General features: G+C 41.3%; 1 long non-coding RNA gene across 1 annotated transcript; it reads left to right on the top strand.

The window, feature by feature from the left end:
- The first annotated feature begins 14 nt into the window (after positions 1-14).
- LOC109368589 lies at positions 15-3455 on the top strand. The gene is made up of 3 exons (XR_002116775.2): positions 15-1119; positions 2775-2941; positions 3367-3455. It is a non-coding gene; the product is annotated as an uncharacterized LOC109368589 (long non-coding RNA).
- The last annotated feature ends 9523 nt before the right edge of the window (positions 3456-12978 follow it).

Raw genomic sequence — 12978 nt, 5'->3', positions numbered from 1 at the left:
CTGCCGCAGCCGGCGGGGCCGTTCCCATGGCAACGCGGCCGCCCCGCCGCCGAGGCACAAAGGAGCGCCGGGGCCGGGCGGCAGGTGCGGAGCCCCGGGCTGCCGCGGCCCGGAGGGGGAGCAATCCTGGGACAAAGCACCGCGTTTAGAGCAGCGGGAGGGCTCGCTGCGCGACGGAGCGTCCTCCTCGCGGTCCCTGCGGACCCCTGAGAACTCCCCGGGTACGAGAAGTTCCAACCGCCGGCGGCCGCCAGCTGGCACCGTAAACGGTAGTCAAATCCTTCAGGTGAAAGAAGAGCCTAACTCGCTGCCCGCGCTTGCATTCTTACCCTAGGAACAAATGCTTACAGGCAGGGGTTAGTTAGCACATACACGGCTGGGTGACTTGATGGCTTCGCGTGAAACAGCAGTCCTTGCACTTGAGAAGAAGTAAAGCAGAGGAAGTGTAGCACGGTGGACCTGATTTCACCAAGCGTTTTTATTTTGCACGTATGAAGTGTGGAAGTCTGTGGAGCAGCGGGACTACTGTGAAATAATACACTGATTGCAGGGCTAAAATGAGACTTAAGTAGCTGGAAAATGGGTTGGAAGAAGCAACAACAAACCTCTGCCATTTTGCCTACACGACGTGGTCTTTGCTTTGCTTTTTGAAAGGAAGTGGATCTTCACACAGACTTCTTTTCTTACATTTCCTGAGATACAATGTCAGTATCCCCTCAGATTTCCTTGAATTACACAGCCAGTTTTTTCTCTGCCACTACACCGACATCTTTATCTAATGACCACTTTGTTTAAATTAGAAATGTTTTCTTGCCCACAGAAAGTAACACTTTGACATGTGAGGAAGAAATCAGAGGCACAGATCAGGAGGAAAAAGCACGCAAACAGCCCTGTGTTCTCTAAAGCAAGGGTCTCTTCTCCCACACCTTGCTTTTTGAGCAGGCCTAAAATCATCATGGCTATTCCCATATAACAGCAACAGTATCTTACAATTACATAATATCTTGTGGAGCCAGCACACCTCAGAGCACTGGCAATGATGTCTTAGCAACAATTCTGGGAATTTCCTTAGTGAGCACTACTGAGGCACCTCGCCATTGCTTCGCAAGGATGATCTTGGTATGTAGTTTCTCTTGAAGCTCTCCCTTTTAAGAAGGTTTGTTGGCACCACACTGTAGCAGAAGCGCAGTTACACTTGTTGCCTGTTAGGAACGTTCAGGGTGCACCGAGGCTGTACTCTCTGGAAGAGCAATACAGATGCAGGATGCTATTTTCCGCACCGCTCCTTGTCCTTCAGCTGCTTTTTCACCTCCTCCCCTGAGCTTCAGAGCTCTTAACATTCCAGAGGCAATTACCACTGCTTCATTCTCTGCATTAAATCTCCTTACTGGGATTTAGGGCAGGCTGCCAGTGTCTACTGCTCCACTGTGGCCCCTACCCCTGTGCCTCTCGCTTCTGACGTGGGCACAGGGCACAGCCTGCTACCCACTGTTGTCCTCCATTGATCCATCTGAATGTCTGTGGGCCTGGTGCAAAATTGTGCCTAATTACAACACATTTATTCTTCAAACCTGAACTAATTCACTCATTATATATTGATAAATGAGATTTTAAAATTAATTACTGACATTTATAAAGATTTATACTCAACCTAAAGAAAGGTTTCCAGCTTGTAAATCCAATATTATGTGAAGGAAAATAAACATAAAGTAAAGCCGTCCCTTATTAATGGGAAATAGTAAAAGTGAAGGCATGGTGAAATGTTACTTGATGAATAGGGGTAGCATCTCAAGACAGCTGCCCCTTGCAGCAGGAGGCAGCTCAGCAGAAGCCTAACACGTAACTGCCAGCGGCTGCGTTACCAGCGCCTCCACAGCTCCTCTCCTCTGCAGTGCAGAGTTTGCTCCCTGGAAAAGGCAAGACAGGTTTCTACCACTTGCTCAGTGGTTCTACATAATTTACAAGTCATCAATAAAAAGTTGGAAGACTGACTGCTGAGCTTTCTTAAGCTTTCTAGTTAAAATTAATATTTAGTAAGTGCAGCTACTTCAACATAACAGCAAGTCTACAACAAATACAGAAGTGTCCCTGCATGCTACCAATATTTTGAATGTTTCTTGCTTTGATGAGAGAACTGTCGTTTGAACTTATCTTTCCAATGCTCTTCATTACAAATGGCCAAGTCACTTAAATGTAATATTACTTGGCTCTGCACAGGCACAGGGGGAGACAGGAGGCCTGCATCAAGTACAGCAGCAATCAGCGACCTTTGCAAGCCAGGCATAATCAGCCTCTTGCTTGCACCAGTGCTAGTCTGGGGATTTCCATGGCAATAATTTTTTTTTTTTTTTAGCTGTCAAAATAAGCCAATCACATCTAATCAATTCGCTCCATTTAGATGGGTGGTATGAGACATGCTGTTTTGGACTTTGATAGCATCAAAGAAAAAAGCTCATTCTCCTCTATGCCACCTGAGCAGAGCCCTTTCCAAGACACGTCTTTAGGGCTTTCACATTATGGCTCCCACTTAATGGATTTCCAAGGCATCCGCATAATATGCGATGAGAATTACATCATGAACTATAGATGGTATATAGTAAATACTATCTGTATTTGTATATACTGTAAATACTGTATATATACTATATAGATACTATAAATATACTGTATATATACTGTAAATACTATACTGTATCTGTAATCTGAAGAATTATCTTAAGCTTTGATATAACTTCCATTAAAAAGAAAACTCACACCCAAATTACATTTCACAGCCAGCTTTTCCCACTCAACAAATGACAACAGCAGCAAGTTACAGTGCTCAGCTTTGCCCCCACTTTGCTTCAACACCAACAATGCACGCAGCACTCAAGGTGCACGGCTGGCTGTAATGGAACAGCTCCTTTTGCTCTGCATTGGGTGACTACTTTCACCTTCTCAAGTAAGTGATTTTTCTCTGTCTTTCAGTTCAGAGGTCACTTGCATACCAAGAACCATCTTTTCCAAGCTTTCACCTTTAGTCCCTTTGATTTTAAGAGCAGCATAGCGGTGAGATTAAAGATGATTGTCACACATAGGAATTAATGATGCAGAATCCTAAAATGGTCTACTTAGTTTTTGGCCCCTTTATTCAATTAACATCATCAAAGCTCCTCTAATGCTTTCAAACATGAATTTAAAAGTACTTCCAGTACAGCTCCACAGAGGAAATTCTTCTAATTCTGCTTTTCTAAGAGCAGGAGCCAGAAAAAGATTGGAAAATGAAATGAAAGGAAAAGCTATACAAGTTTTTAATTATTAAAGGTAATAATCATCATATAAATTGCTAGATTTGACCAAAATTGACCAAAACTTGCCTCCCATTAGGTCATGACCTACATGAGGATATGAGCTTGGAGCCCAGAAAGATGTACAATGTGAGCCACGGAGCTTCCTCTCACAACAGCTTCCACGAGACACTGAGAGCAAGTGGCACAAGGATGGGCAAGAAAGGGCAAGAAACCAAACTACTTAGAGCTGCAAAAGAATATTATTATTTGCAGCTGGTCAGAATATATTCTAGCAATGGACTCTGTGGAGCACCTCCCCTACAAAGACATGCTGAAGGCTTGTTCAGCCAGCAGAGAAGCTGCAAGAAAACCTCATTGCAGCCTTCCAGTATTTAAAAGAGGATTACAAAAAGGAGAAGAATCAAGATTTTACAAAAGTAGACAGTGATAGGAGAAGGGAGAATGGTTTTAAGCTCAAGAGAGAAAGTTTAGGTTTATGTCAGGGGAAATTCTTCACAGAGAGAAGTGAGGTGCTGGAACGGGCTGCCTGAGAGGCTGTGGATGCCTCCATCCCTGGAGGTATTCAAGACCAGGCTGGATGGGGCCCTGGACAACCTGCTCTAATACCAAATCTGGAGATTGGTGGTCCTGCCTGTGGTGGGGAAATTGGAACTTGATGTGATCCTTGGGGTCCTTTCCAACCCAAGCCATTTTATGATTCTACATGAGCTTTCTTACTGCCTGTATGTATGCTCACTAGTGGGTCTTATCAGCAGATATATATATAATGCATGACCAGCTATTCATTATGTTAACAAGATCCTAGAAAATTCCAAAATTGCTTGTACTTGCTGAGATATATATAGAATGGTATGTTCTCTTATTTTTTAAGAGTCCTGCATATGAAACACATAATGTTTTTGATTGCTTGTTTTATTAAGTGAAATGAACAAGCTAATTAGAGGAATTCCAGGAAGTGTCTGCTTTCTGTCTCCTAGGGACAAGCTTCAGGCATCAAAGGAGATAATACTGATGGGCTGTAAAACACCCAAGTGTGTTTATATTACCTCTAAAATGCAGCTTACAGCTTCTATTTAACTTTCATATTTCCTTTTTATATCACGTTTAGAAAGATTCAGGCATTAGTTGAAAGAGTGCTTGTATGCATTTGGAAAAAAAAATGGTAATTACAATTTTAAAAAACAGAAGGTAAGCCATTTGCAGGATAGTCTTGGGAATAAACTGTTACAATTTTATCCATAAACACTAAAAAACAAGAAAAAGCTGGATTCAAAAATCTACAAGATACTTCTAGTCCTGACTTTGAAAACGTCTTCAACCCTCAGCAGATGAGCTCCTGCTTGAAGCCATAAACTATGCCACAGAATTGGCAGCAGTTCTTCATGCAATAAATTGTAGTTTCTAGATCCACTTCTAGATCTACTGGATGTCTTCGAGGAATTGCCAAAGGTATTAAACATTCTCATTAGCAACAGAACTGCAGTTCCGAAGCGCTGTGTAGAATATTCAGTAGAGAGAAGTATTTTGTACTAAATCATCAACTGGAAGTTTTTATCCCCAGAAAATGCTGGAAAGCTCTGTTTAACTGCTTTCAGCAACATTTTAAAAAAATATATACTTCTCTCTTAGTGCAATTATTTGATTTTCTAATATCAGAGCCCTCAAAATTATTTCTACATTCTTAGATAATCCAATGCTGCTGAAGCCATTCAACAACAAAATGTTTTTTGCATCTTGCAAATACTCACACATCTTGCTTCTCAGAACTGCATCTCCTAGGCACTTAGGGGTCTTTGAAAGAACGTTCAAGCTTAAGAGCACATGAAATGTTGAAGGATATTTTAAAGCTCAGTAATTTGCTTTATACAGACAAGGGAGGATAGGCCCTGTTAAGTCAAAATTCAGCTCCAAATCTGATGCAGTTTTTATGCTACTGTAAAAAATAGACTGAGTAAGACCTGAACTTTGGGAATGTTCTGAGAATTTCCTACTGTACAAATTACAGTCTAGTCGTCAAGCAGAAATTCATCCACTGCCCTCATAGAATGAACTTTTATGAGCTGAAGATGCTTCTAAGACCAGATCTGAGAGTGCTCAGGTAGCACATGCCTTAGCTAACTGAACTGCAGTTCAGCCATGTTTTCCATGCGTTCCATCAACAAGAATGCATCAAAAGAATCTGCATCTTGGGCTGCATTGAAAGCAGCATGGCCAGCAGGTTGAGTGAGGTGATCCTGCCCCTCTGCTCTGTGCTGGTGAGGCCTCACCAGGAATACTGCATCCAGATGTGGAGTCCTCAGTACAAGAGAGACATTGACCATGTTGGAGTGTGTCTGAAGAGAGCCTCAAAAATAATCCCAGGAATGGAACACTTCCCTTGCAAGGACAGGCTGAGAGAGCTGGGACTGTTCAGCCTGGAGAAGAGAAAGCTCTGGGGAGATCTGATAATGGTCTTTCAGCATCTAGAGGGGAGCTATAAGAAGGAAAGAGAGACTCTTTACCAGGGTCTGTGGTGGTCACAGGTTGTCCAGAGAGGAGGTGAATGCTTCATCCCTGGACATTCAAGGTCAGGGTGGACAGAGCACTGAGCAGCCTGATCTAGCTGTGGTTTCCCTCTTCATTGCAGGGGAGTTGGGTTGGATGGCCTTCAAAGGTTTCTTCCAACTCAATTCAAAAGGCTTTCAAAGGAGAACATAAAACCTTTCAAACTGAGCTAAAAAAGCAAACACACCATCGGTAGCTTTCAGCTTTGCTGTACATAACACAGGCAGCTCTGCAAGAAGTCAGGTTAACAGCAGAGCACAACAAGCACAGAGTAACACTGGAAATAACTTTCAAGTCCTGCATTAGCTCTTGGGGCTCCCAGGGAGATGGCATTAACTAAAACAACTTCAAAGAGCTGGAACTGAGCAAAGTTTTTCTCATAATGATTTTAAAGTGTTACTGAAGGGATCAATAGAGTCTGTTAAACAAACAAGCTGTTTAAATCAAGTATTATTCCTAAAGAGAAGACAAATCACTCTTGGAAGTAATAGTGGGATTTAATTAAGATCGGAGATTTTCACGATTCGTTAATTGATCTCCCAGTCCCAAAATAGTTATAGTGAACTGCAAGTTTGCAGCAGTAAGATTACTTATGAAGGGACAGAATTATCTGATCCCTTTGAAGCCCTTTTATCTGTGCCAAAAAGCATAATTTATTATGTGGTTTCCGTAACTGATGTCACCATTTTGCTGGGGAGAGGAGGGCAAGGAAAGGGGAAAAATGAATGTTATTTCCTTTTTCTTTAGTAATAAAATAGATGCATCCCTTGATCGTGAACATTTTGCTTATTGTCAGCTAAGACATGTGGAAAGTACCTCACAAAGCAGGAGTAAATTAGCAGATATCCAGGTCCTAAATTGGCAGCGCCAGAAACAATTACTAAGACTTGGTGTGTTATTGATTCTCTTGATAGGACTATAAAATGCATTGGTTATTTAGACAACTGAGAAAAGCAAGGTGGTTGTGAGACACAGGGAAAGCTGGCTTTCATTGTGATGGTTTGCATGTGACCATAATTGCAAAAGAATGAGTGGTTTTCTGCTCCAAGGGGCCAAAGCAATGCACTGTACTACATGTAAGCTAGCATCCATCCTATACTCTGATCCCCCTTGTTCACTCATGGGAGACGGAGTTGCACCAGAATTCTGGCCCTTACCTTCCAGGGACCAAGGGTCACAAGCCAGTGATGACCTCCGCAGTGCTGGCAGTGGCACCTGGATGAAGTTCAGCCCTGCAGCTGAAGCCTGCTGGACCTCTGCACTGTAATGGCAGAGCTCATGTGGGTACAAGATATGGCATGAAGCTTGGGCCTGCAACCCTTGGAGCCGAGGACTTTGGCTCTCATTAGCTGCTACTGCCAGGAGCCCAGCAAATGCCATTTGCCTGCTTTTTCTAATTGGTTTGTATTATATCTACAAAATCTTTACCAAAGGTGGAGAAGGAAACAGATGAGCACGAGCATAGAACAAGGAGGAAAAGGGAGGACAAAATGCCCTTTTAATGCAGAAAATCCTGTCTCTTCCTCCATCCCTTTGCTTCAAACGAACTTTTCACCTCCCACACAGAGCTCTGAGTCCTGGGCTGCCTGCGGCCCTGCCAGCCACCAGGCCCCACTCCTCTGCTACCCGAGGAGACCTGAGCTCCTGCTGAGCACTCTCACCACATACCACAGATGAATAAACAAAAGCAGAAAAACCCTATCATGATGTAGAGCAAAACCACCAGATGAATGGGAGTACTCCCTTGGGTGGGCTCAGGCCGAGTGTGACTGATGGGTCCAGCCCCCAGACTACAGTCACAAGTACATTTCAATATCATTTGAGGAAAAAAGTATTCCTTGTTCTTGCTGTAATAGTAGAGTTGTCTCTGGCTCATGGCAGAGACCTTTTTGAGAGCTCTCTGCCCAGAGAGAGATGCAGAAGTGGCTTCCAGCATCTCCTCATATAGCATCAGCCACACTAAAAGTGCTGCATGCACCATCAAGTAACAGTGAGAAGCAACCTGCCAGCTATGCTTGGAAGCTCATCCAACCCTTAGCAGGAGAAAGCTCAGCTACTTGCAGCAGGACAAAGAAAGGAAGGGAGGGAGCTTTCCAGAAGCACCGAGACAGGCAGTGCTGCTGTTGCTCCCCAGTCTCTTCTGCCCCTCTCATGTGCAGAAAAATACATAAAAACTTTTTGATAATATAAAGAACGCGTTTACTCAAAAATATTGAGCAGTTACCACTAGATGGCATTTTGTTCCTGAGAAATTAGAAACTCCCACATTTTGAATTACTTGTTACAGACAGCAGGAAATAGCAGGAAATGAAATTACTTACCTCATTCAGTTAATAATTTATATCCATCGTCTTGTATAAGGAAGACATCACTAATACAAGATAATGTTACTTGCAAATTTATAAGTCCCTCTTAACTACAGACTGCAGCTCGCCTCCAGCCCCCTCTGCTTGGTAGATGAGGAGCAGAGTCGCAGTCAGCACTTAACAAAAATCTTTACCACATTTTTAAATGAAACACGAATGTAAGCCAGCCCTCAGACTTGGAGCATGCCACAGACATCTGCCAGAAATGCTTTGCTCCAGTAACTGTGTGCTGCATTTCCTGTGTTATTTTTGGATAAAGCCTCAATACAAATTGCAGTACCAAAATCATTCCCACTTAGGACTAGAGCTGTTACAAGCCCCAGTTACAGACATGATACTTTGAGCCAGGTCATCTGAATTCCAACGAGGAGAAGCAAGCTGTGATGCACAAGATGACGTTTCCATTCTCCGTCTTTGCATGGTAAAACACACCACGCTCAGAAGTGCAGTGCAGTTGTACTTTCCATACTGTGAAATGGGGTGGGGGTGGTTTGTTCAGTGTCCACAAGCTGCTCAGTACCAGATGAAAACAAAACATTTCCTTCAACGTACAGCAAAATTTAAGACTGAGAGGAGAACTACCAACTTTGAAGGAGAAAGACTAGTGTACGTTTAATTCTTACTTGTGGAATGTCAAAACAGCATCAATAAACAATTTCATGTTGCTCACATGCAAATCTATGCAATATCATGGCAATGTTTTTTCTCATTAGATGATCATAAGTACCACTGCACTACGTGCAATTTGCTCAACAGTTAATCACAGCACAATTCAGCAGCCTGGATACTGGCTGCTGCTTAACTGAAAACTGATATGGCAACACTGCAGAACCTGTGAAGCAAAGAAATGCTAGAGGGGATGGGAATGAAGGAAGGGCTGCCTGCTGGGGATACCCAGTCAGCTTGGCTGCAATGAGTTCCCAGACAAAATGAGGGGAAAAAATAAAACCAGTTTCTGGATGCAAGGCATTTCAGGTCAAAAGCAATCCCTGAACCAAACTCTTTTATCTACTACATAAAGCATTTTCTATGGCAGAGAACAAAGTCTCAGCTCTCCACAATGTCAGTCCTGCTCAGAGAAGGCTGATATCCTTTTTCCATTCAGTGTCTCTCCTCAGGCTTCTACATTAGCCCCACAAAATTGCCTCCTAGTAAGCACTGTTTTTGCAGTTAATTTAATTTTCCACTGGAATTCTGAAAGAAAAAACAATCTCAAAACAAAACCCCAAAGACATTCCAAACGTGCTGTTTGAAAAACAAATAAGGTGTAATCATAGCCATAGGATGGCTTAAGTTGGAAGGGACCTTAAAGATCATCTGGTTCCAAACCCCCTACCAAGTAACGTAAAACTGCACTCCAACATGCTTAACTTTCTGGCTGTTGGTTCACTTTTGGAATACACTCAATGCATCTGAAGCATACATTTCACACCAGCTCTTCAGCTCCAGCAGCCACAGCAATCAGTGCTGCTGCTATCAAGGGAAGGTAGCAAAATCTTTAAGGATGGAGCCTTATAGCAGCACTCAACCTACAAGTGCTCATTTCATACATTTTTGAGCACCTGAAGATCTAAATTGAAAAAACATTTAGTCAAAGGCTTCCCTGCTTACAATGAGCCGCTACAAGGCTCTAGGTACGTCAGTGGCTACTGAGGAAAGAAGTGCAATTTTGAGTTACAAGGGAAGAAGAAACATGGTCTGTGTGTCAGGAGCCACTGTAGGCCTTTACATTCTAATTTTCTTAAGAAGAACAGATAGTGATTAGCAACTGGTTTAAATCACGTTCTGATCTCTTGTGTGGGAAACGTTGATTACAGAAGTTGCTTTAGCTTAAGTTACATAGTTTTTAGAACTGTACTGCAAAATTTTAAGTTTGCATTTAAGTCATTGTATTGGTTCAGTAAGGACAATTTTTTATTTATTTTTTTTAAACTTCATCTTAGTACTATTACACTTCTCTCAAGCAACATGTACTGGACTGAAATAAATCAACAAACATCAAAAGAAAATTCTCTAAATGTTTGTGTTTATACCAATTTAACTATGCCAAAGCAGTGACATTTAGGCAGACAAGATCTCCAGTATTTAATGCTCCTAGTGACTGGCCTGTTCTATCAGCCAGTTCTGTTAACTGGGTGTCTGCAACCTTACCTGATAGGTGAAGACAAAAGCAAAAAAGAAAAAAAAATTCCACAAAAACCACACATGAAGTTACGAGAGCAGGCAGACTGTGCACATCCTCCTTGCAACAAAACAGCTTTGCCAGGCATCCAGAGCAAGGAAAAGGCCGGAGCTTATCAGAAACTGGTACTTGAGCTTTAAAGAGAATGTGGAACATAAGCATCCCAAGGAAACCAATGCTGTGACATACAATAGGCAGGAACAGCAACCACAACTATGCTGACAACTCTAACTGCACTCCATTTACATGGTAACTGGCAGCAGAGCTGTAACAGATGCTTGGATAACAACTTTTACACAGCATGCAGGACACCGCTGTATAATTTACAGAAAAAAAAGGAGCTACTTTCTATTAGAACAAAGGCTCCAAGAAATTTGGGTGAACTGAAAGAGACGCATAATGAAACCTTTTAGGTATTCACACATACATGAGTCACAAAATGTGACCTTACTACCTTGACATCAAGTGTTAAAAATGTTCCTTTGTAAAGTGAAACATACAGCATCTGTTCTTCATTTACAAGGATTATCTATTTCTTTTATTTCAGCAAAACATTAGCTCTTTAAAATAACTCTGGTGAAAGGGATACAGTAAACAGGAAAACTAAAATACTGGCTTGGTTTTGAAATCATAGCCATGCTGACTGTAGTTTGTTGGCATTTTATGGATATCTAGAATGGCTGTACTATATACACATTATGTAACCTTTAGGAGCATCTTGCTCAATGCAGTCAAGAGCAATGTGATGTTCTTACTACTTACCCCAAGTGAGATCAAAACGTTTGATAACAACATTATAAACATTTTGAAGTAACAAATAATCATAGAATGTATCCTAGGATCAGAGGAAGAGGTTGGCATGAATAAGAAGTGAAACATACTACCTTTTCCACAGGAAATAGTTAACAAGTTGTAATGACTTTTTCTCCATTTCGTTTCTGCAATTTATTCAGAAAGGCAATTTATTGTGTTTGCTGCTAATGCCAAAGGCTCATTCTCTCTGCTTGTCTCCTTCTTCTCTTGATGAGAACCTGAGATGTATGACCTGGATGTAATTTTCATTTCACTTTTAATGATAATAAAACAAATTAGCAGCTTTCTAAAAAGTATCAGCCAGGGATTTATCAGACAGTACCCTGCCTCTGTAATGGCCTAGGATGAGCGGTCCAGATCTGGGGAAAGAAATATTATTTACATACCAAGCAAATAGCAGCCTGCTGCAAAACAAGAGAAAGAACTTTTCAGATAGCGAAAAGAAAACACAAGCTAACTTTTGCCTTATGAGTCGCTCAAAAGACACACATCTCAGTGTGCAGGCCACATGCTTGCATTTGATACATTAAGCTCACCATAGGCAGGAGTTACACCAGGAAAACTTGTTTCCCTGCAATTCTATCCCTCTGAAGCTCATCTGCTCAGTCAAATGCTGACTGATCTCCCTGAGTTGCACAGTGCTATCCTTTAAGCTCATTAATCATAAGCTGGGAGCACCACCAGGCCCTGCTGGCCAAAGCCAACAAATAGTACCAGCTCCCTACTCTGTGTGCTAGAGATATTTAAAATAATCACTACGCTTTTTTGATTAAATATTCACTTCCAGATTAAATCTGCTACCTGTAGTTTATTTAAAAACTTTTTCCCTCCCCTTCCCTCAAAAATGAATAGGAAGAAGTGCTTGGAAAAACATACGTTATTATGAAAATGAGAACAGATGATGGACAGGACTTTGAGCAAGGTTTAAAGCTTGTTAGAGAGTTAATATCGCCAGGGAAGAATCAATGTGCAAAACCAAGAAATTCCACACTAAGTATATATATGTATGTACTTTTGTGGGCTTATCATTCAGGAAAATATTTTGGAGAGAAAGAAAGTAAAAAGCAAGGAAGGTCATGGTTATAAATTTTGGGAGTTTAAAAAAAAGACTAAAAACAGGAATTATAAGGACAAGAAATGTTCTCTTAATTAAATAATAAAACACTCTTAAAATCCCTTTTTTTTTCCATGATGGTGTCATCTATATCTACCCTACTCAGTGTTATATGAGGCTGGTTAAATAAATCCTACCTACATGACTGTTGACACAGCGGATAAAAATAAATAAAGGAAAATAGTACTGTAAGCTATCTTACACTTCATGCTCTGCAATGTAAATGAGCGCAGTCCAAATTATCTCTACTGAGGGAGGCAACAGGCAGCGCATAAATGCAAACAACCTTCATTAGACACATTGTCATGAGTATATTAATCATGTCAAAAAGCATTGCTGGAGTTTCCTTCAGCACAATTTAACATACCTTACTTTATTAGGATGCACTTAATTTCACCGTGTTTTCTCCTCATTATCATTTATGATGACCAATTAAAATGTTTGTATCTGCCTCTAGGCAAATTACTTCTGTAATTTCGGTAGCTGAAATCACCACTCATCCAACACTTGTCATCTACTTCCATCAGTGTAGTATCTTCATATCTTTATTTTCCCAGCCTATATTAGCATTTTAAAAAGAAAAAGCTTACTTGGATTGGATATTTACATGTAAAATCAAAATCGATTTTTCTTTGTTTGTTTCTTCTTTTTTTACAGTGCAGACAGTAA

Source organism: Meleagris gallopavo, chromosome 7, assembly GCF_000146605.3.
Source record: "Meleagris gallopavo isolate NT-WF06-2002-E0010 breed Aviagen turkey brand Nicholas breeding stock chromosome 7, Turkey_5.1, whole genome shotgun sequence".
Classification (NCBI taxonomy): Eukaryota; Metazoa; Chordata; class Aves; order Galliformes; family Phasianidae; genus Meleagris; species Meleagris gallopavo.
Note: the sequence above shows the minus strand (reverse complement) of the source record. Positions and strands in the feature narration are given on the sequence as shown.